Source organism: Coregonus lavaretus (genome assembly GCF_964263955.1).
Source record: "Coregonus lavaretus genome assembly, chromosome: 39".
NCBI classification, from domain to species: Eukaryota; Metazoa; Chordata; class Actinopteri; order Salmoniformes; family Salmonidae; genus Coregonus; species Coregonus lavaretus.
The window spans coordinates 2500355-2524006 of NC_140026.1; the positions used below are offsets into that span (position 1 = coordinate 2500355).

At 44.2% G+C, this 23652-nt stretch overlaps 1 protein-coding gene and 1 long non-coding RNA gene across 2 annotated transcripts in view; one reads left to right on the forward strand and one right to left on the reverse strand.

The window, feature by feature from the left end:
• The window catches only part of LOC311112645 (CD48 antigen-like), a gene marked incomplete at its 3' end in the record, with an annotated part of 116198 nt that overhangs the window by 15486 nt on the left and 77060 nt on the right, over positions 1 to 23652 (forward strand). The window lies entirely within an intron of this gene.
• On the reverse strand, positions 18949 to 19780 carry LOC311112777. Its single transcript, XR_014610904.1, has 5 exons — positions 19664 to 19780; positions 19517 to 19541; positions 19331 to 19428; positions 19113 to 19163; positions 18949 to 19003 (listed from the first exon to the last, which is right to left on the reverse strand). It is a non-coding gene; the product is annotated as an uncharacterized lncRNA (long non-coding RNA).

Consider the following 23652-nt stretch of genomic DNA (forward strand, 5'->3'; position numbering starts at 1 on the left):
TGCATGCTCATTGTTCAGTGTGTTTTTTGTGAGGATGTGGGTCCTAGCTTACTGACAAAGGCCCCCTTCTACGTTTCATGTAACATCTTGTGTCACTTCCTGTCTGTTGGTCTCCGTTACACACACACACACACACACACACACACACACACACACACACACACACACACACAGACAGACAGACAGACAGACAGACAGACAGACAGACAGACAGACAGACAGACAGACAGACAGACAGACAGACAGACAGACAGACAGACAGACAGACAGACAGACAGACAGACAGACAGTGAGTCTGTCTGTCTGTCTGTCTGTCTGTCTGTCTGTCTGTCTGTCTGTCTGTCTGTCTGACCACATAGATATAAACACAGACACAGAAACCCCCTAACTGGAACAGTGATGCCATTAGTCATTAAGACCTTGTCTGTAGGATGGTGAGAATATGAGCAAGACCTGGTCAGGTAGTTTACACGTGGAATGTAGCACAGTAATGGAATAGGGTTGTGGGTTCGATTCCCTCGGGGGACCATTATGAAAAAGTATCGAAATCTATTCTTACTTGAACGACCTCTTTGCAATCACATTTCAGTTTTAAAAACACACAAGACATTTGTGTGTGTTGGTTGTAGAACTACAGCAGGTTAATGTTAAAGTATAGTGAGAGGTCCTTGCTTTCTTAGATGAGGGGGCGGTTATAAAATGTTTCACATCACTATTTTTATCAGAGAAAGGACGTCACGTGTCTCAAGTTCTTGATATGTATTTCTGTTAGTATTTCCTGATGTTGCAACTAAACCATAACTGATCAACCTAAAGTACTAGTTTGGAGAGTTCTCTTTTGACATTTCTCTTCTCTTCTCTTCTCTTCTCTTCTCTTCTCTTCTCTTCTCTTCTCTTCTCTTCTCTTCTCTTCTCTTCTCTTCTCTTCTCTTCTCTTCTCTTCTCTTCTCTTCTCTTCTCTTCTCTTCTCTTCTCTTCTCTTCTCTTCTCTTCTCTTCTCTTCTCTTCTCTAATAGTCTATACTATTCTATTCTGTTTTATTACCAGGTTTTCCAATCTCAATGCCAGACATTCAATTATTGAGTTTTGTCTTCAGTAATGTGGTTGAAACTCTGAAATGTTGCCACCCCAGCACTTTTCCTGGTTTGTTAAAGAGGAAGTGATACACAGTACCAGTACTGACCAGCTCCTCAGAACTGCTGCAGAGAGGACATTAGAAAACTGCCCTTTTCAGGCACACCCTTCCCTAAAAAGTAATTATGAAATTCTCAATGGGTCTTCAGCTGATGGGATACAGCAGTTGAACTAAGCTCATGAGGCATTTATAAGTTATATTCTTCAATATTCAATGGGTATACAGTGAGGGAAAAAAGTATTTGATCCCCTGCTGATTTTGTATGTTTGCCTACTGACAAAGACATGATCAGTCTATAATTTTAATGGTAGGTGTATTTGAACAGTGAGAGACAGAATAACAACAACAAAATCCAGAAAAACGCATGTCAAAAATGTTATAAATTGATTTGCATTTTAATGAGGGAAATAAGTATTTGACCCCCTCTCAATCAGAAAGATGTATGGCTCCCAGGTGTCTTTTATACAGCTAACAAGCTAAGATTAGGAGCACACTATTAAAGGGAGTGCTCCTAATCTCAGCTTGTTACCTGTATAAAAGACACCTGTCCACAGAAGCAATCAATCAATCAGATTCCAAACTATCCACCATGGCCAAGACCAAAGAGCTCTCCAAGGATGTCAGGGACAAGATTGTAGACCTACACAAGGTTGGAATGGGCTACAAGACCATCGCCAAGCAGCTTGGTGAGAAGGTGACAACAGTTGGTGCGATTATTCGCAAATGGAAGAAACACAAAAGAACTGTCAATCTCCCTCGGCCTGGGGCTCCATGCAAGATCTCACCTCGTGGAGTTGCAATGATCATGAGAATGGTGAGGAATCAGCCCAGAACTACACAGGAGGATCTTGTCAATGATCTCAAGGCAGCAAGGTCCCCCTGCTCAAGAAAGCACATATACAGGCCCGTCTGAAGTTTGCCAATGAACATCCGAATGATTCAGAGGAGAACTGGGTGAAAGTGTTGTGGTCAGATGAGACCACAACACAAAATCGAGCTCTTTGCCATCAACTCAACTCGCTATGTTTGGAGGAGGAGGAATGCTGCCTATGACCCCAAGAACACCATCTGCACCGTCAAACATGGAGGTGGAAACGTTATGCTTTGGGGGTGTTTTTCTGCTAAGGGGACAGGACAATTTCCCCGCATCAAAGGGAAGATGGACGGGGCCATGTACCGTCAAATCTTGGGTGAGATCCTCCTTCGCTCAGCCAGGGCATTGAAAATGGGTCGTGGATGGGTATTCCAGCATGACAATGACCCAACACATGGCCAAGGCAACAAAGGAGTGGCTCAAGAAGAAGCACATTAAGGTCCTGGAGTGGCCTAGCCAGTCTCCAGACCTTAATCCCATAGAAAATCTGTGGAGGGAGCTGAAGGTTTGAGTTGCCAAACGTCAGCCTCGAAACCTTAATGACTTGGAGAAGATCTGCAAAGAGGAGTGGAACAAAATCCCTCCTGAGATGTGTGCAAACCTGGTGGCCAACTACAAGAAACGTCTGACCTCTGTGATTGCCAACAAGGGTTTTGCCACCAAGTACTAAGTCATGTTTTGCAGAGGGGTCAAATACTTATTTCCCTCATTAAAATGCAAATCCATTTATAACATTTTTGACATGCGTTTTTCTGGATTTTGTTGTTGTTATTGTCTCTCACTGTTCAAATAAACCTACCATTAAAATTATAGACTGATCATGTCTTTGTCAGTGGGCAAACGTACAAAATCAGCAGGGTTTCAAATATTTTTTTCCCTCACTGTATAACATTAAAGAGATTAACCGGTACTTTTGTACACTATTTAGCCAGTAGTTGTGAAAGTATCGCTCACAAGCCAAAAGTGGTCCTTGAAAATTGCATACTACTTCACATATGTGCAGATTGCTCTCTCTCTCACTCTGCTGTGGGTGCATGATGTGCCTCTTGCTAGCTGTCACTCACATGGCGAGGTGCTGAAGCTCATTGGTTGAACTGAAATTGCTAGGGGGCTGGCCCACGTGGGGGAAATGTAGGGAAAATGGCGCAGCACAGCTTCCAGAAAAACAGTCGCTGTCAAACTACGAACTTCCTGGCTAATTAAGGTAAGACAGTAATTCTGCTCATACTACATAATACACTACTGTACATACACACAAAAGTATGTGGACACCCCCTTCAAATTAGTGGATTTGGCTATTTCAGCCACACCCGTTGCTGACAGGTGTATAAAATCGAGAGCACAGCCATGCAAACTCCATAGACAAACATTGGCAGTAGAATGGCCTTACTGAAGAGCTGAGTGACTTTCAACATGTCACCGTCAAAGGATGCCACCTTTCCAACAAGTCAGTTCGTCAAATTTCTGCCCTACTAGAGCTGCCCCAGTCAACTGTAAGTGCTGTTATTGTGAAATGGAAACGTCTAGGAGAAACAACGGCTCATCCGTGAAGTGGTAGGCCACACAAGCTCACAGAACGGGACCGCCATACTGCTGAAGTACGTAGCGCGTAAAAATCGTCTGTCCTCGGTGTCACGACCCGGTGCGAGAAACAGTCACTAATAATTGTCAGAACCCAGAAGATGAGGCAGACACAGCAGTACTAGAGATGGTGGTTTAATAAAAGAACAAAATCTTCAGGCAAAGAAACTAAATCCACAATGTCCAAAAATAAAGCCAAGAGGCACAAAGAGGAAAACCTCCAAAAAACAAAAGAAACTCCACAAAGTGGTAAAAACAGCAAGGAAAAACAAACCTCAAAAGACTACTCAAACAAAACACAAGAACTAAACCAGAGAACCTCTGGAAAATCCCACCAGAGAAATATCTATATAAAACAAGGCTTGGGCTGGGGCTGGGTGCTAACTTACAAACACTGAGCAAGGAACTGAGGAACACACAGGGTTTAAATACTAACAAGGGAATGACCTACAGGTGCAAACAATAATTAGAGCAAGAAAAACAAAAGGTACAAAAAAGGTGCAATGGGGACATCTAGTGACCAAAACCCGAACAGTCATGGCCAAAACCTGACAGAATCCCCCTCCTAGGAACGGCTCCTGACGTTCCTACCAGCCTTCTCAGGGTGGAGGGCCCTGAACTGACGAATGAGGTCAGGGTCCAGTATGTCCTTGGCAGGAACCCAGGAGCGCTCCTCGGGACCGTAGCCTTCCCAGTCCACCAGATACTGCCAGGACCGCTGCACCCGGCGGGAATCCAGTATCCGGTGGACGGTATAAGCCGGCTGGCCACCGATGACACGGGGCGGAGGGGGAGGTCTGCCTGCCGGGATAAGGGGAGAAAAAACAACAGGTTTTAATAAAGAAATGTGAAATGTTGGATTGATCTTAAGGGATCTGGGTAAGTGCAGGCGAAAAGTAACGGGATTGACTCTCCTGGCAATCTTAAAGGGACCGATGAACCTCTGGGACAGCTTGCGAGACTCCACCCGTAGTGGTAGGTTCTTAGTTGAGAGCCATACTCTCTGGCCGGGGTACAGGGTAGGACCGGGACGGCGACCTCTGTTGGCTTGTCGTTGGTACTGCTGAGAGGAACGCAGAAGATTAAGACGTGCCTTCTTCCACGTAAGCCGACAGCGTCTGATGAACCTCGAGGCTGAAGGCACTCTGACTTCTGCCTCCTGGTCCGGGAACAATAGAGGCGCATAGCCAAACTGACACTCATGCGGGGACATACCAGTGGAGGAGGAGCACAAGGTGTTGTGCGCGTACTCGGCCCAAACAATGAAGGATGACCAAGTGGATGGGTTGTTGGAAACCATGCATCTGAGGGTGGTTTCCAGCTCCTGATTCATCCTCTCAGTTTGGCCATTGGACTCCGGATGGTACCCTGAAGATAAACTGGCCGTGGCCCCTATGAGTTGGCAGAAGGCCTTCCAAAACCTTGAGGCGAACTGGGGACCTCTGTCGGAAACCATATCTTGCGGAATCCCAAAGACTCGGAACACATGGTTAATCACCAACTCAGCTGTTTCCTTGGCAGAAGGTAATTTGGTCAAAGGAACAAACCTGGCCGCCTTAGAAAACCTGTCGATGATGACTAGGATCGTAGTATTACCATGGGACGGAGGAAGGCCAGTAATAAAGTCCAGCGAGATATGGGACCAGGGTCGGTGGGGAATAGATAGAGGGTGAAGGAGTCCTTGAGGGCGGAGGTGAGAAGATTTGCCCTGGCAGCACACGGAACAGGCCTTGATGAAAGTGGCAACGTCTTCTTTTATGGTGGGCCACCAGAACTTACGCTGGATGAACTCCAAGGTGCGGCCTACGCCCGGGTGACAGGTGAGGCGAGAGGAGTGCCCCCACCGAAGGACTTGGGACCTTGCTGCCTTGGGAACAAACAACCGATTAGCAGGACCTCCTCCAGGGCCCGGTTCGATGGCTTGAGCTTGTTTCACGGTATCCTCCACTTGCCACGAGATCGGAGCCACGATCTTAGCGGCCGGAAGGACAGTCATGTCAGTATCTTCTCGAATGGCAGGAGAGTAGATTCGTGACAAGGCGTCCGGTTTGAGATTCTTCGACCCGGGTCTATAGGTGAGGATAAACTGAAATCGGCTGAAGAAAAGAGACCATCGAGCTTGTCTGGCGTTCAACCGCTTCGCCTGCTGGATATACTCCAGATTCTTGTGGTCCGTAAGCACTTGAAACGGTTGAGAAGCCCCCTCGAGCCAGTGTCTCCATTCCTTCAATGCCATCTTAACCGCTAGGAGTTCACGATCCCCCACATCGTAATTCCTCTCGGCCGGGGTAAGCCGGTGAGAGAAGAAGGCGCAAGGATGAAGCTTCTTGTCTTCACCCCTCTGAGACAGGACAGCTCCAACCCCAACCTCTGATGCGTCCACCTCCACCACAAAAGGTTCATCCGCCGTTGGTAGTGTCAGGATGGGAGCAGAGAGGATGCGCTGCTTGAGTCCTTGGAAGGCCGTCTCAGCTTCTCTTCCCCACAGAAACCTTGTGTTGCCACCCTTGGTTACCGCCGAGAGAGGGGCTGCCACCGAGCTGAAGTTCTTGATGAACTTGCGGTAAAAGTTGGTGAAGCCCAGGAAACGCTGAACTTCCTTAACGGCCTTGGGGGTGGGCCAATCCGCTACCGCCTCTACCTTCTTGGGGTCCATCTGGACTCGTCCGGGTTCCACTATAAATCCCAGGAATTGTACTCGAGAGGAATGGAATTCACACTTCTCCGGCTTAACGTACAAATGGCTGTCTAGGAGGCGTTTGAGCACTTGTCTGACATGCTTAGTGTGTTCTTGAAGGGAGCTCGAAAAGATGAGGATGTCATCCAAGTAAACAAACACAAAGATGTTAAGCATATCCCTAAGCACATCGTTTATGAGCGCTTGGAACACAGCCGGAGCGTTGGTCAGGCCGAAGGGCATCACAGAGTATTCGTAGTGACCAGTAGGCGTGTTGAAAGCGGTCTTCCACTCGTCCCCGGGTTTGATCCGCACAAGATGGTATGCGTTCCGCAGGTCAAGCTTAGTGAAGACAACTGCTTCCTGGAGCAGCTCAAAGGCTGTGGCCATAAGGGGTAGCGGGTAGCGGTTACGGACGGTTATGGCATTGAGTCCCCGGTAGTCGATGCAAGGTCGTAATCCACCGTCTTTCTTGGCCACAAAGAAAAACCCTGCTCCCGCCGGCGAGGTAGATGGACGCATGAGGCCTGCTGTCAGAGCGTCCTTGATGTAGGTATCCATAGCAGCTCGTTCGGGAGGAGAAAGGGAAAAGATCCGACCCCTGGGAGGGCAGGTCCCCGGCAACAGGTCGATGGTGCAATCGTAAGGTCTATGGGGTGGTAGTTTGGTGGCCCTCTGTTTGCTAAATACCAGTTTGAGGTCATGGTAACACTCGGGAACTCGGGACAAGTCGATGGATTCTAGAGACTCGGAAGGAGATCTGGGAACTCGGGAAGATACAAGTGGCTTGGCACGTAGGACCCCACTGCTTGATAGTGCCCACAGACCAGTCGATGTGAGGGTTATGGCTGTGAAGCCAGGGATAACCAAGGACGAGAGGAAACTCGGAACAGGAGATCAGATGAAAGTTCATCACTTCCTGGTGTTGGGAAACTGAAAGTCGTAAGGGGGTAGTGGCACGAGTGACAAGTCCAGATCCCAAAGGACTTCTATCCAACGTAGTAACCCTTATGGGGTCACTTAGAGGTTCAGAAGGAACGCCATTCTCCTTCGCCCAGATCCCATCCATGAAGTTACCTGCGGCTCCAGAGTCTACCAAGGCTTGAAGAGAAAACTCGTGGTCGTCCCAGGAAAGGGTAACTGGAATGAGCAGGCGGGAGTTGGATGGATGGGAGGAGGTTATGTTTCCCGTTACAGTCCTCCCAGGCCTGCACGGGAGAGTGCGTTTCCCTGGAGCCCGGGACACGTGGAGCGGAAATGGCCCGGTTTGCCGCAATATAGACAGCATCGCTCCCTCATCCGGCGGTCTCTCTCAGCCTGGGAGATGCGTCCAACCTGCATGGGTTCTGGTGGAGCCAGCGAGGATAAAGGTGGAGACTCGGAGCTGGAACCGATAGGAGCTAGGGTGAGCGGTCTATGGTTTTGTTCCCTCTCTCTCAGACGCTGGTCTATGCGTGAAGCCAACTTGATAAGGGACTCGAGGTTGTCCGGTGGTTCCCGAGTGGCCAGTTCATCTTGGATGGTGTCAGAAAGACCCTTCAAAAAACAAACTGTGAGCGCCTCGTCGTTCCAGCCACTTGCTGCTGCCACAGTGCGGAACTGGATGGCATAGTCCGTCACGCTGCGCCGACCTTGGCGGAGAGTCAGGAGCTGTTTGGCTGAGTCAGGGCCGTTGGTAGGACCTTGAAACACTCGCTTGAATTCTTCAGCAAAGGTAGAGTAGCTGGCACAGCAGGGACTTTGGGCATCCCACACAGCAGTAGCCCAGGCTAGGGCCTTTTCCGACAGCAGGGTGATGATATATGCTATCTTGGACCGGTCGGTGGGAAACGACGATGGTTGCAGCTCAAAGGAGAGAGAACATTGGGTGAAAAACCCCTTACAAACACTCGGATCCCCTGAGAACCGTTGGGGAGGCGGCAGACGAGGTTCAGCCAGGGGATTAACTGCCAGGGGCCCTTGAATCGGATGAACTGGAGCAGAAGCGGTTGCCGGGGAAAGTCGATCCGAAATCTGCTTTATGGAAGTCAGCATCTCTGACAGAAGGTGAGAATGTCTAGCCATTAAGGCCTCTTGCTGAACCAGAGCAGCTTCGTGGCGTTGGACAGTCCCCTCATGGTGGGACAGCATGGAAAAAAGATCCTGGGTACTGGCTGCCTCTGGGTTCATAATAAGGGCTCAGTGTTTCTGTCACGACCCGGTGCGAGAAACAGTCACTAATAATTGTCAGAACCCAGAAGATGAGGCAGACACAGCAGTACTAGAGATGGTGGTTTAATAAAAGAACAAAATCTTCAGGCAAAGAAACTAAATCCACAATGTCCAAAAATAAAGCCAAGAGGCACAAAGAGGAAAACCTCCAAAAAACAAAAGAAACTCCACAAAGTGGTAAAAACAGCAGGGAAAAACAAACCTCAAAAGACTACTCAAACAAAACACAAGAACTAAACCAGAGAACCTCTGGAAAATCCCACCAGAGAAATATCTATATAAAACAAGGCTTGGGCTGGGGCTGGGTGCTAACTTACAAACACTGAGCAAGGAACTGAGGAACACACAGGGTTTAAATACTAACAAGGGAATGACCTACAGGTGCAAACAATAATTAGAGCAAGAAAAACAAAAGGTACAAAAAAGGTGCAATGGGGACATCTAGTGACCAAAACCCGAACAGTCATGGCCAAAACCTGACACTCGGTTGCTACACTACCGAGTTCTAAACTGCCTCTGGAAGCAACATCAGCACAAGAACTGTTCGTTGGGAGCTTCATGAAATGGGTTTCCATGGCCGAGCATTCGCACACAAGCCTAAGATCACCATGTGCAATGCCAAGTGTCGGCTGGAGTGGTGTAAAGCTCGCCGCCATTGGACGGTGGAGAAGTGGAGACACGTTCTCTGGAGTGATGAATCAGTCTTCACCATCTGGCAGTCCGACAGACGAATCTGGGTATGGCGGATGCGAGAAAAACGCTACTTGCCCCAATGCATAATGACACCTGTAAAGTTTGGTGGAGGAAGAATAATGGTCTGGGGCTGTTTTTCATGGATCGGGCTAGGGCCCTTAATTCCAGTGAAGGGAAATCTTAACGCTACAGCATACAATGACATTCTAGATGATTCTGTGCTTCCAACTTTGTGGCAATAGTTTGGAAAATGCCCTTTCCTGTTTCAGCATGACAATGCCCCACCCTCACAAAGCGAGGTCCATACAGAAATTGTTTGTCGAAATTAAGGTCCTGGAGTGGCCTAACCAGTCTCCAGACCTTAATCCCATAGAAAATCTGTGGAGGGAGCTGAAAGTTCGAGTTGCCAAACATCAGCCTCGAAACCTTAATGACTTGGAGAAGATCTGCAAAGAGGAGTGGAAAAAATCCCTCCTGAGATGTGTGCAAACCTGGTGGCCAACTACAAGAAACGTCTGACCTCTGTGATTGCCAACAAGGGTTTTGCCACCAAGTACTAAGTCATGTTTTGCAGAGGGGTCAAATACTTATTTCCCTCATTAAAATGCAAATCAATTTATAACATTTTTGACATGCGTTTTTCTGGATTTTTTTGTTGTTATTCTGTCTCTCACTGTTCAAATAAACCTACCATTAAAATCATAGACTGATCATGTCTTTGTCAGTGGGCAAACGTAGAAAATCAGCAGGGGATCAAATACTTTTTTCCCTCACTGTATATTTAACCAGGCAAGTCAGTTAAGACACCAAACCTGGACCGCGCTCGGCCATTTGTGCGCCACCCTATGGGACTCCCATTCACTGCCGGATTGTGATACAGCCTGGAATCGAACCAGGGTCTGTAGTGACACCTCTAGCACTGAGATGTAGTGCCTCAGACCGCTGCGCCGCTGGCGTGCACAGAGCCCTGACCCTGAACCCCATTGAACACCTTTGGGATGAATTGGAACGCTGACTGCGAGTCAGACCTAATCGACAAACATAATTGTCCGACCTCACTAATGCTCTTGTGGCTGAACGGAAACAAGTCCCTGCATCAATGCTCCAACATCTAGTGGAAAGCCTTGCCAGAAGAGTGGAGGCTCTTATAGCTGAAAGGGGGGAACTACTCCATATGAATGCCCATGATTTTGGAATTAAATGTTCAACTAGCAGTTTTCCACATACTTTTGGTCATGTAGTGTACTTTGTGGTCTCCACAGTTCCAGAGTATGTCTTTAATTTAAAAGTCCCAAAATGGATGTACCGATCACAGATTTAACTCATACATTGACAAGCCCAATAACTTTATTAGGCTGAAGGGAGGGCTGGCCAAAGCAGGTTGTATGAAAGAGTTGACAATGATGACAACATCCATTTACTGTAAGAAAGCACTAATACCATCTCGTGGATGAAAAACTAAAGTTTATTAAAAAAGTACATTGCATAAAAACAGTGGGGGAAAAAAGTATTTAGTCAGCCACCAATTGTGCAAGTTCTCCCACTTAAAAGATGAGAGAGGCCTGTAATTTTCATCATAGGTACACGTCAACTATGACAGACAAAATGAGAAAAAGAAATCCAGAAAATCACATTGTAGGATTTTTTATGAATTTATTTGCAAATTATGGTGGAAAATAAGTATTTGGTCAATAACAAAAGTTTCTCAATACTTTGTTATATACCCTTTGTTGGCAATGACACAGGTCAAACGTTTTCTGTAAGTCTTCACAAGGTTTTCACACACTGTTGCTGGTATTTTGGCCCATTCCTCCATGCAGATCTCCTCTAGAGCAGTGATGTTTTGGGGCTGTCGCTGGGCAACACGGACTTTCAACTCCCTCCAAAGATTTTCTATGGGGTTGAGATCTGGAGACTGGCTAGGCCACTCCAGGACCTTGAAATGCTTCTTACGAAGCCACTCCTTCGTTGCCCGGGCGGTGTGTTTGGGATCATTGTCATGCTGAAAGACCCAGCCACGTTTCATCTTCAATGCCCTTGCTGATGGAAGGAGGTTTTCATTCAAAATCTCACGATACATGGCCCCATTCATTCTTTCTTTCCTTTACACGGATCAGTCGTCCTGGTCCCTTTGCAGAAAAACAGCCCCAGAGCATGATGTTTCCACCCCCATGCTTCACAGTAGGTATGGTGTTCTTTGGATGCAATTTAGCATTCTTTGTCCTCCAAACACGACGAGTTGAGTTTTTACCAAAAAGTTCTATTTTGGTTTCATCTGACCATATGACATTCTCCCAATTCTCTTCTGGATCATCCAAATGCACTCTAGCAAACTTCAGATGGGCCTGGACATGTACTGGCTTAGGCAGGGGGACACGTCTGGCACTGCAGGATTTGAGTCCCTGGCGGCGTAGTGTGTTACTGATGGTAGGCTTTGTTACTTTGGTCCCAGCTCTCTGCAGGTCATTCACTAGGTCCCCCCGTGTGGTTCTGGGATTTTTGCTCACCGTTCTTGTGATCATTTTGACCCCACGGGGTGAGATCTTGCGTGGAGCCCCAGATCGAGGGAGATTATCAGTGGTCTTGTATGTCTTCCATTTCCTAATAATTGCTCCCACAGTTGATTTCTTCAAACCAAGCTGCTTACCTATTGCAGATTCAGTCTTCCCAGCCTGGTGCAGGTCTACAATTTTGTTTCTGGTGTCCTTTGACAGCTCTTTGGTCTTGGCCATAGTGGAGTTTGGAGTGTGACTGTTTGAGGTTGTGGACAGGTGTCTTTTATACTGATAACAAGTTCAAACAGGTGCCATTAATACAGGTAACGAGTGGGGGACAGAGGAGCCTCTTAAAGAAGAAGTTACAGGTCTGTGAGAGCCAGAAATCTTGCTTGTTTGTAGGTGACCAAATACTTATTTTCCACCATAATTTGCAAATAAATTAATTAAAAATCCTACAATGTGATTTTCTGGATTTTGTTTTCTGTCATAGTTCTGAATTTGTCTGTCATAGTTGACGTGTACCTATGATGAAAATTACAGGCCTCTCTCATCTTGTTAAGTGGGAGAACTTGCACAATTGGTGGCTGACTAAATACTTTTTTCCCCACTGTATTCGAAAAGTACAGTTGAATAGAAAAAAAACATGCATAATACTGATAATATTCTGTAAAATTCATAAAGAAATATGATAATCTCTCATCTAAGGAAATAAATAATGAATCAAAGATAATACATTTCAGACATTGACAACATAAACAATTTTTTCAAAATTGCCATGATGGTGCCGCTATGGAAGCCATGGATGATCGATCCCATACATTCTTTGTACATTTGATCCTATTTAGTTGTTTTTAATGGTCCAATGCAGCCATTTTCTATCTCAATATCAAATCATTTCTGGGTAAAAATTAAAGATCTTCATCAGATTTTTTTCAATTAAAATGGTCAAAAAAATTTTTTGTTTCTAAGCAAAGCACAATTTGTCAAGCAAGAATTTAGCTAGGAATGTCTGGGAGTGGTCTGAGTGGAAAGGGGAAAACTGAATATTAGGTAGGTGTTCCTAATGTTTGGTATACTCAGTGTATATAAAACACAGAAAAATAATGTATTTGACTGCACTGGGCCTTAAGTCTTTTGTATTTCCATTTTTCTATCAGCTTTTAGATTTTTGATTGCTAATTCAGAATCCGTAATTAATTGGTCGTCTTGAATGAGTTTTAAGTTAGAATTTGCCAGTTTTGGCTCACTTGATAACTAACAAGCTAGCTTGGAGACTGTTTGGATGTGAATGGGTTAGAATGCCACAACACCGGCTTGGAGAGAAGCAGAAGAAGTGAGAGGACTGCATGAGGAGATGGCTGGGACTAGTGGAAAAGATACTCTGACTGATAATGTTATGCTTCTAGTGCCTTTGAGGCAGCATAAAAGCATCACCCAAGTGGGTGCTACATGGAGTTAGTGGAGAGGAGTGGCTAGCCAGCTAAGCTAACAGTCACCAACCCAGAGCACGGAGGACATGGGGGGGCAGCTGCTGACTGTCTCTCTACTCTGACCGGCTCCCTCCTCCACTCATAGGATCATTAGACTATCAATGCTTCCTCAGATCTCAATGCCATCAGATCTGCTTCCCTGATCATCCATCATCTCTTCCAGTTCCATTACTCTCACAATTTATACATTTGTTTATGTTTTTAGTTTGTTCTTCTATAAGCAACTCAGCTTTTAACTGCCATTTATGCATAAAAAATCTACTGAACTAGGACAACAGGTAGCCTAGTGGTTAGGAGCAACCAAAAGGTTGCTGGTTCGAATACCCGAGCCGACGAAGGGAAAAATCCCTCTGTGCCTTTGAGCAAGGCACTTAACCCTAATTGCTACTGTAAATCACTCTGGATTAGAACGTCTGCTAAATGACTAAAATGTCAAAACTAAATAACTAACAAACAATTCAATACACAATACAAAGCAGATACAATTGCTGTAGCTGCAGATAAGATCCATCATCAGTACACCATATCATTGTTTAAAAAGCTGTTACAGTAATACACAATTAAACCATGATTCAATAAAAAAAAAAATATATATATATCGTTTTTTTAATGATACAAATCCTTCATGTACAATGTGTTATTGTGTGTGTGTGTGTGTATAATCCATGTTGAGAGTTTCTCCTGCTCCTCCTCTGATGGTGTATCCCTCCATCTCCCTCAAGGACCTGTAACAGATCACCACACAAAGTGATATATTCCTCCAGCTCCCTCAAGGACCTGTAACAGATCACCACACAAAGTGATGTATCCCTCCAGCTCCCTCAAGGACCTGTAACATATCACCACACAAAGTTATTTATCCATCCATCTCCCTCAAGGACCTGTAACATATCACCACACAAAGTTATTTATCCATCCATCTCCCTCAAGGACCTGTAACATATCACCACACAAAGTTATTTATCCCTCCATCTCCCTCAAGGACCTGTAACATATCACCACACAAAGTTATTTATCCCTCCATCTCCCTCAAGGACCTGTAACATATCACCACACAAAGTTATTTATATATATATATATCGTTTTTTTAATGATACAAATCCTTCATGTACAATGTGTTATTGTGTGTGTGTGTGTGTGTATAATCCATGTTGAGAGTTTCTCCTGCTCCTCCTCTGATGGTGTATCCCTCCATCTCCCTCAAGGACCTGTAACAGATCACCACACAAAGTGATATATCCCTCCAGCTCCCTCAAGGACCTGTAACAGATCACCACACAAAGTGATGTATCCCTCCAGCTCCCTCAAGGACCTGTAACATATCACCACACAAAGTTATTTATCCATCCATCTCCCTCAAGGACCTGTAACATATCACCACACAAAGTTATTTATCCCTCCATCTCCCTCAAGGACCTGTAACATATCACCACACAAAGTTATTTATCCATCCATCTCCCTCAAGGACCTGTAACATATCACCACACAAAGTTATTTATCCCTCCATCTCCCTCAAGGACCTGTAACATATCACCACACAAAGTTATTTATCCCTCCATCTCCCTCAAGGACCTGTAACATATCACCACACAAAGTTATATATCCATCCATCTCCCTCAAGGACCTGTAACATATCACCACACAAAGTGATGTATCCCTCCATTTCCTTCAAGGACCTGTAACATATCACCACACAAAGTTATTTATCCATCCATCTCCCTCAAGGACCTGTAACATATCACCACACAAAGTTATGTATCCATCCATCTCCCTCAAGGACCTGTAACATATCACCACACAAAGTTATTTATCCATCCATCTCCCTCAAGGACCTGTAACATATCACCACACAAAGTTATTTATCCATCCATCTCCCTCAAGGACCTGTAACATATCACCACACAAAGTTATTTATCCCTCCATCTCCCTCAAGGACCTGTAACATATCACCACACAAAGTTATTTATCCCTCCATCTCCCTCAAGGACCTGTAACATATCACCACACAAAGTTATTTATCCCTCCATCTCCCTCAAGGACCTGTAACATATCACCACACAAAGTTATATATCCATCCATCTCCCTCAAGGACCTGTAACATATCACCACACAAAGTGATTTATCCCTCCATTTCCTTCAAGGACCTGTAACATATCACCACACAAAGTTATTTATCCATCCATCTCCCTCAAGGACCTGTAACATATCACCACACAAAGTTATATATCCATCCATCTCCCTCAAGGACCTGTAACATATCACCACACAAAGTTATTTATCCCTCCATCTCCCACAAGGACCTGTAACATATCACCACACAAAGTTATTTATCCATCCATCTCCCTCAAGGACCTGTAACATATCACCACACAAAGTTATTTATCCCTTCATCTCCCTCAAGGACCTGTAACATATCACCACACAAAGTTATTTATCCCTCCATCTCCCTCAAGGACCTGTAACATATCACCACACAAAGTTATATATCCATCCATCTCCCTCAAGGACCTGTAACATATCACCACACAAAGTGATTTATCCCTCCATTTCCTTCAAGGACCTGTAACATATCACCACACAAAGTTATTTATCCATCCATCTCCCTCAAGGACCTGTAACATATCACCACACAAAGTTATATATCCATCCATCTCCCTCAAGGACCTGTAACATATCACCACACAAAATTATTTATCCCTCCATCTCCCTCAAGGACCTGTAACATATCACCACACAAAGTTATTTATCCCTCCATCTCCCTCAAGGACCTGTAACATATCACCACACAAAGTTATTTATCCCTCCATCTCCCTCAAGGACCTGTAACATATCACCACACAAAGTTATTTATCCATCCATCTCCCTCAAGGACCTGTAACATATCACCACACAAAGTTATTTATCCCTCCATCTCCCTCAAGGACCTGTAAAATATCACCACACAAAGTTATTTATCCTCCATCTCCCTCAAGGACCTGTAACATATCACCACACAAAGTTATTTATCCCTCCATCTCCCTCAAGGACCTGTAACATATCACCACACAAAGTTATATATCCATCCATCTCCCTCAAGGACCTGTAACATATCACCACACAAAGTGATTTATCCCTCCATTTCCTTCAAGGACCTGTAACATATCATATTTCTTTAGAGGTATACTTTAAATAGGTGCAGTATACTTTGATATCAGAGCATTAGTTCCATAAGTATAATACAGGTGCAGCATCTTAAAATGATCATCCTGTTGTTGCAGAACATTTCCTGCACAGTAGGAAATGCAATCTTGTAGCGTATTCAAGGTTTAAAAGAGGCTTCTAAAGTTTTGTATTTCCACTTCAGAATTTCAGACTTGATTTTCCCCAACTACAAATGTATCAAGCCCTACAAAAATGTCCATGTATTCTAATACACACAATAATTCACATATCCTTTTGCTGCAGGAGTATTTTCCTTCTGTGAGAAACTGGTCAAATTAAGATCCTTCACCTGTATTAGTGTCAATAGCATGTGGCTATTAGTCTTACCTGGGACTGTGTGTGGCTTCACTTGAGAATAGACTGAATCTGCTACAGGTGGGGTTGCTGTTTTTGTAGGAGGATAAACATCAGTATAATATAATAGTTATATCCATAATAATATCCATAATAATATCCATAATTATGAACAGAATAATATCCAGAATAATCTACAGAATAATATAAATGTATTCAATATGGGGTCAAAGAGGAGTGAGGTTCTGATAGGGGGAATATGGAGGGAGGGATGTCTAGTCTTACCTCTCTTCTTCTTGGCTTTGACCTTCTTTTGGAGGTCAACCTCAGCATAGGTCACGTCAACAGGTCCAGCTGCTGCTGACAATGGACATTTCCAGTCAACAAATGAAGGAATTAGCTTATTGCATATTCTACCTCTTCATCACAAAAGCAGAAATTACGAATTAAGGTTTTAATGACTGCCAACCTGTAGAATGGTTCTTACCGGTGACTTTCCCTGTCATCACTTCAGAGTAGAGAGGATTTTCTTTTGGATAATCTCTCTTTACTGAGCAGGAGGGGGAAGAGCAGAGAACTTGTGAATATGTTTATATACAGTGGGGAGAACAAGTATTTGATACACTGCCGATTTTGCAGGTTTTCCTACTTACAAAGCATGTAGAGGTCTGTAATTTTTATCATAGGTACACTTCAACTGTTAGAGACGGAATCTAAAACAAAAATCCAGAAAATCACATTGTATGATTTTTAAGTAATTCATTTGCATTTTATTGCATGACATAAATATTTGATCACCTACCAACCAGAAAGAATTCCGGCTCTCACAGACCTGTTAGTTTTTCTTTAAGAAGCCCTCCTGTTCTCCACTCATTACCTGTATTAACTGCACCTGTTTGAACTCGTTACCTGTATAAAAGACAACTGTCCACACACTCAATCAAACAGACTCCAACCTCTCCACAATGGCCAAGACCAGAGAGCTGTGTAAGGACATCAGGGATGCAATTGTAGACCTGCACAAGGCTGGGATGAGCTACAAGACAATAGGCAAGCAGCTTGGTGAGAAGGCAACAACTGTTGGCGCAATTATTCGAAAATGGAAGAAGTTCAAGATGACGGTCAATCACCCTCAGTCTGGGGCTCCATGCAAGATCTCACCTCGTGGGGCATCAATGATCATGAGGAAGGTGAGGGATCAGCCCAGAACTACACGGCAGGACCTGGTCAATGACCTGAAGAGAGCTGGGACCACAGTCTCAAAGAAAACCATTAGCAACACACTACGCCGTCATGGATTAAAATCCTGCAGTGCATGCAAGGTCCCCCTGCTCAAGCCAGCGCATGTCCAGGCCCGTCTGAAGTTTGCCAATGACCATCTGGATGATCCAGAGGAGGAATGGGAGTAAGTCAAGTGGTCTGATGAGACAAAAATAGAGCTTTTTGGTCTAAACTCTTTTGGTGTTTGGAGGAAGAAGAAGGATGAGTACAACCCCAAGAACACCATCCCAACCGTGAAGCATGGTGGAACCATCATTCTTTTGGGATGCTTTTCTGCAAAGGGGACAGGACGACTGCACCGTATTGAGGGGAGGATGGATGGGGCCATGTATCGCGAGATCTTGGCCAACAACCTCCTTCCCTCAGTAAGAACATTGAAGATTGGTCATGGCTGGGTCTTCCAGCATGACAACAACCCGAAACACACAGCCAGGGCAAATAAGGAGTGTCTCCGTAAGAAGCATCTCAAGGTCCTGGAGTGGCCTAGCCAGTCTCCAGACCTGAACCCAATAGAAAATCTTTGGAGGGAGCTGAAAGTCCGTATTGCCCAGCGACAGCCCCGAAACCCGAAGGATCTGGAGAAGGTCTGTATGGAGGAGTGGGCCAAAATCCCTGTTGCAGTGTGTGCAAACCTGGTCAAGACCTACAGGAAATCTCTGTAATTGCAAACAAAGGTTTCTGTACCAAATATTAAGTTCTGCTTTTCTGATGAATCAAATACTTTTGTCATGCAATAAAATGCAAATGAATTACTTAAAAATCATACAATGTGATTTTAGATTCCGTCTCTCACAGTTGAAGTGTACCTATGATAAAAATTACAGACCTCTACATGCTTTGTAAGTAGGAAAACCTGCAAAATCGGCAGTGTATCAAATACTTGTTCTCCCCCTATATATTAATATATATATGTACACATATTGTAACTCATCTTAGATACATTGCTAAAAAAAATTATCAATATATGTCACAGTTGAGAGTCACCTTTCTTTTTCTTGTCCAACTTTTTCAGTTGAATCTGGGCGTAAGTCACATGACTTGGTCCAGCAGCAGAAGCACCAGCAGCATCTGAGACATAATACACAAACACCTCCACTTAGTCAAACTCTACATGTCATATTAAATGAAGAGAAGCAGGCTACTACACATTCATACTGAAAACATTACATTACACTACCATTATCATTGTTGTCTGAGGGATTGATCGTATCGTAGATGTTAGTGCCACCTGTTGGTCAAAGAAGAGAGAGGCAGGTTAGTTATGTTGATTATCCCTTAGCTTGTCTAGGGACACATTGTACGGTAACATGTTGTTATATAAAGTGGATGTTGATAAGCCAGTGTATGAGGTTACAGAGAGAGGAGAGTGGTAGAGGTCTGGGCTGAGAGACTGACCATGCTGCTGATGTGTATACCCAGTATCAGGAGCCTGGCCCTGGGTAGATCCTTGGTCCTGTTGGGGGTCCTGGTTGGTGCTCTGGGGCTGAGGGGGCCTACAGGGAGAGAGATACTCAGCATAGGAAGCACAGAGAAGATGTTATACTGTACGTATCAATATAGTTGAGAGACAGGTGTACTCACCAGAATATTCTGATGAAACAGGAACCTGTAATGACAAATGCATTGTGTTATGTACTGAACTTTCTTCAAACATGTATATTTAGAAATGTCTCTCCTAAACATGTAATAGAATGTTTTGTATTAAATGAGAAACAGCCAAAGTATCACCTTTGTTGTTTTGATTTCTCCACAGCAGGACCAGGAGAATGACCAGTAGAACACCAGCAACAACCAGACCCACAACCACTCCTACTAGGACTGATGTAGAGGATCCAGGAGCTACGACTGGAGAGAGAACAGCACAGACTCTGATAGAGGTTATATTGGTTTAGAGTATAGAGCATGAAAAGAAAGTAGGATAGCCCATATTTTGACAATTTAGTTGAGAGATCATATTTTCTAGGGGAGTGCAAATCTAAAACTATATTAACATCAACACTTAAATGACATGTTTTTTACACAGAAGACTCTACAGTACAGGTCAGTGTCACACTGTCTCCTGTGAATACGTTCGCTTGGTCAGAACTCAGTGTAGCCGTCGGACGACTATCTGTTGGAATCAAGAAATGTGTGTGATGCATCTGGAAAACATGGATCTGATCTGCTGCATGATATGTCCTCTTGATGGGTAAAGGTTAAACATTCAGTGAGGCAGAATAGTCTACAGACACACAGAAAATGTCTACATGATTGACTCAACAACAACAGTGTCTATCTATCTGTATGGCAAGAGAGAGAACAGAACAAAGTAATGTACCTTTAACAGTGAGAGTGACAGGATCACTTGGTTGTGAAGATGTGGGTCTAGATACTCTGTTCCCTTCACACCAGTACTGACCCTGGTCAGACACACCAGCTCTACTGATGGTGTGAGAGACTCCAATGTTACTGTAACCAGACTGGGATACTACATTATCATTCCTGTCTTTGTACCACTGATAGCTCCAGCTACTGTCAGACCCTACTGAACACGTCAGAGTAACTGTCTCTCCAGGGAACACAGGGTTTGGCTTTACAGTCAGTGTAGCTTTGGGCAGAGCTGTGAAATAAAGCAGAACACATCTGGATACATGCCTGGTAATTCAGCTGTTTCTGTAACTTTGTGATTAAAGTCTATTTTACATATGGAATGTTGACTCCATTCAGTTAGAATTGACAGTGTTTACAGTATATTTATATTAAGTGTGTATACAGTGTATACATTTATATTAACCCTCAGTGGCTCTGAATTTAGAAAGTCTAGATTGAAGACCAACAGTGAGCTCACCCGTGATGATGATGGGGAGAGAAAAGCTGCCATATGAATTCTGGGGCCGACCTGTCCTTGTCCCATAACAGTCATACTGACCAGCCTGGTGAGGGAATGAGATGGTGATGGTGTTTCTGTTCTGAATGGGAAGCTCTTGGTTGTCTCTGAACCAGCGGTACGTCCAGTCTGTGTAGTCTGATATGTTACACTGCAGAGTGACTGTCTCTCCAGGGTAGAGGAGACCCTGTGGAGTGACTATCTTCACTGAGGCCGTGGGCAGAGCTGTGGAAACACAGTTAAATATGAAGACAAATGCAGAGTGGCTAATATTGCGTTGATTTGATCACAATCCACACAGTAGAGCGCAACGTTGAGTACCAATATTACCTTACTTTAGTAGGTAATATGGTAACTTTTATTTTTGGATTTACATACACACCGGCAATGTCCCCTCTAAACTGCGCGTACGCGGGACCGGGGAACTTCCGTGGGCACAAAAAATACAAACGCAAGCAGAGAAGAACGAGATTGATTTTCCCATTTAGTTAACACTATCAACGTTGCACTCTACTGTGTGGATTGTGATCAAATCAACGCAATATTAGCCACTCTCAATGTAACATGCCGAAACAAAACAAACTATGCAAGACTTAGTATGCAAAACTAACTGTGCAATATATCTTCCTGTAAACAGAGCGCACTGGCGTAGGATTCCATTACACTGACTTCCCGACTCAGGCCCTCTACACAGACCGGTGCGCCATAACCAATCAGAGCTGTAGTAGGCCTATTATGCAAATATCCATTGCCATATATGGATCTGTGCAATTCACTTTGAACTGGACTGTATGAGCAGTCGCAAGTAGATGAGCTTGTTTTGAGCTCAAAGTGAGAGCTGCATGTAGCAAAGTCTGTTGTTCATATTATTTGCTAGTTAGTGAGTTATTAGCCCAGTTATAGCTAATTTCTAGTCAACAATGGGGGAGTGGTTGCTTCCTACAAGAGCACAAAATGTGTGCATTTTTAGCCATCTTTGAAAAGGGAGTCAGGTAAAGAGCCTTTGTTATGCCTTAATGGGGCAGTGTTGTGTTTTGAGACGGCCTGAATAAGCTAACTTGCCAATTGGCAGAGCATAGCATAATTTGTTTGATTTGCTAATAATGGCATGGGAATAATGATGCATTTTATTTTGTAAAGTGCTTTCTTGACATTTTCAGTCACCTCCTGGTCTGAAGGACAAGTGGATAAACAGGTTAATGTCAAGCCCTGTATGTTTTTTTGTTCTCAAAGTTTAATGGAATGTAGGTCTACATTGAACCCCACACATTGGCTGCTACTGTAGGCTGAATAATAGAACAGCTATTTCCATGGTAAAATGTTATGGGATGTATTTTTCTCCATTATTTTTGATGGTAGGCCACTCTGGTAGGCCTACATTATGATCAAATACCCACAGTAGTCTATGTGGCCACTGTTAATACTGTAACTTAAAGTGGGTACAGTCTCAGTGTTCACAGTAAACACGCTCCGGAAGTTGCACAGAATTTTCACAATGTTCAAGTTTGCGCTCAGCAGACTTGAAATTGGCTCAGTGCTGAAAGAAATTGAAGGAACATTGCACACAGACCATGTCTACATACACCGAGTGTACAAAACATTAGGAACACCTGCTCTTTCCAGGATTAGACTGAACAGGTGAATGCTATTATCCCTTATTTATGTCACTTGTTAAATCCACTTCAATCAGTGTAGATGAAGGGGAGGAGATAGGTTAAAGAAGGATTTCTAAACTTTGAGACATGGATTGTGTATGTTTGCCATTAAGAGGGTGAATGGGCAAGACAAGATTTAAGTGCATTTCAACGGGCTATGGTAGTAGGTTCCAGGTGCACCAGTTTGAGTGTATCAAGAACTGCAACACTGCTGGGTTTTTCACACTCAACAATTTCCTGTGTGCATCAACAATGGTGCACCACCCAAAGGACATCCAGCCAACTTGACACAACTGTGGGACGCATTGGAGTCAATATGGGCCAGCATCCCTGTGGAACGCTTTCGAGACCTTGTAGAGTCAATGCCCTGATGAATTGAGGCTGTTCTGAGGGCAAAAGGGGGTGCAACTCAATATTAGGTAGGTGTTCCTAATGTTTTGTACACTGTGTCTATATAATATGACATAAATAGTGTCCATCTCTATGACAACAAAACAGACAACAAAGTAACTCACCATTCACAGTGATGGTGAAAGGATCACTGATGATTGATGATATGGATTTGGACCGGTTCTCTCCCTGACACCAGTAGAGACCCTGGTCAGACTCAGCAACACTACTGATGGTGAGGGTGTCTCCTGTTATAGTGTGTCTGACAGACTGGGATACTACATTATCATTCCTGTCTTTGTACCACTGATAGCGCCAGATACTGTCAGACCCTACTGAACACGTCAGAGTAACTGTCTCTCCATGGTATGCAGGGTTTGGCTTTACAGTCAGTGTAGCTTTGGGCAGAGCTGTGAAAACATATCACAGATTAGACATATTACCTAAACTGGATACATGAGTAGCTACTGTAACTGGGAGCTGTTGGGGTGTATGGTCAGAACAGCCTTTGCCACTCCTGCTCAAAATCAAACCAGAATGAAACAATTGCCTTACACATGTAAGCAGCTTTAAAAATCACAAATAAAGAAATAGAATGAAGCATTAAGAGATGGAGGCTTGATGAAGTGAACAAATATCTACCATCATCATCTTCAGAGTGTCCAGAGTTGATGAGTGTACTCAGCACTACAACAAAGAAAGTAACATTGCACCAATATTAGCTTGCAATAAATAACAACATGCCATATTCATGTTACTGATTAACAAATAGTTCCTGACCTATATTTTAAAGGAGCAATCTGTGA